This window comes from Myotis davidii, unplaced genomic scaffold, assembly GCF_000327345.1.
Source record: "Myotis davidii unplaced genomic scaffold, ASM32734v1 scaffold86, whole genome shotgun sequence".
Classification (NCBI taxonomy): Eukaryota; Metazoa; Chordata; class Mammalia; order Chiroptera; family Vespertilionidae; genus Myotis; species Myotis davidii.
Genome location: NW_006298058.1, coordinates 1732864 through 1734290, shown reverse-complemented (window position 1 = coordinate 1734290; position 1427 = coordinate 1732864).

Genomic DNA, 1427 nt, shown 5'->3' with positions numbered 1-1427 from the left:
TCTTTCTTTCTTTCTTTCTTTCTTTCTTTCTTTCTTTCTTTCTTTCTTTCTTTCTTTTTCTTTCTTTCTTTCTTTTCCTTCCTTCCTTTCCTTTTCTTTCTTTCTTTTTTTCTTCCTTCCTTTCTCTTTTTTGGTTTTGTTAATCTATTGATTTTTAGAGAGTGAAAGGGAGGGGGAGAGTAAGAGAGAAAGAAACATTGATTGGTTGCCTCCAGCATGCACCCCAACCAGGGCCCAGATCTAAACTGTAACCCAAGTACATGCCCTTGACTAGGAATCAAACCCAGGACCCTTCAATGCTGTGCAGGCCAATGCTCTAACCATTGAGAAAACTGGCCAGGACTCATGCATTATTTCTAATAGAATTTTGGGGTTTGTGAAATCTTTAGAGTTTTCTACATATAAGATCATATAATGAGCAAATAGATAATTTTACTTCCTCCTTTCTCATTTGGATGCCTTTTATTTTTTTTCTTGACTAACTGCTCTGACTAGAGCTTGCAGTACTATGTTGAATAGAAGTGGTGAAAGCAGGCTTTCTTGTCCTGTTCCTGATCTTAGAAGAAAAGCTGTCAGTCTTTCCCCATTGAGTATAATGTCTGCTATGGGTTTTTAATATATGAATTTTGTTATGTTAATTTCTCCTATTCCTAGTTGTGTGTGTGTGTGTGTGTGTGTGTGGTTGTGTGTGTGTTTTATAATGAAAGTGTATTGTAAACATCAATTTTTAAACTAAGAAATATCTTTCACTTGAATGATCAGTGCATTCTCTCCCAGTTATCAAGCTATGTGGAGAGACAACTCAAAACCAAAAGGGTACCATGGTTCTATGACTAGAACCATGTAAACAAAAAAGAAATTTAGACTATAAAAATTTCTACAGCTAACATTCATCATTCAACAAATACTGTCTACTGCTTGCCAGGAATTATTCTGACTGTTGGACAGAAAAATGAAATAGCTGTGTTGGAAGACAGAAATAATCACACAAATACATTTATAATTATATATTGAAATTAGTGAGTTGAAAGAAAAAGTAGTAAGCTATACAAGAGAATATCAAGGTATTCTTAAATCAGATTTTATAGATAAGGGGTTGCTCTTTAAAAGAGCAAGATCCTTTTTCCTGGAGGGTTTGTTTCTTCCCACTGAAATGTGCCGTGGTGAAGAAAATCAGCAGATTTGACTCTGATAGTAAGTTACGTGACCTTTGGGAAATCACTTAGTGTCCTTCAACCTTAGTTTCATCTGTAAAACAAAGAAACTGACCTAGATTTTGTCCAACCCTCCCTTCTATTCTAATGGTCTATCACTATAAAACTATGACTATTTTCAACTTGGTTTAAGCAAAAGTTTGGTCTCCAAACTGATCAGAATGCAGATAAGCACTAGGATCCAGAGCCAACAATGTACACCAACCCTCATCA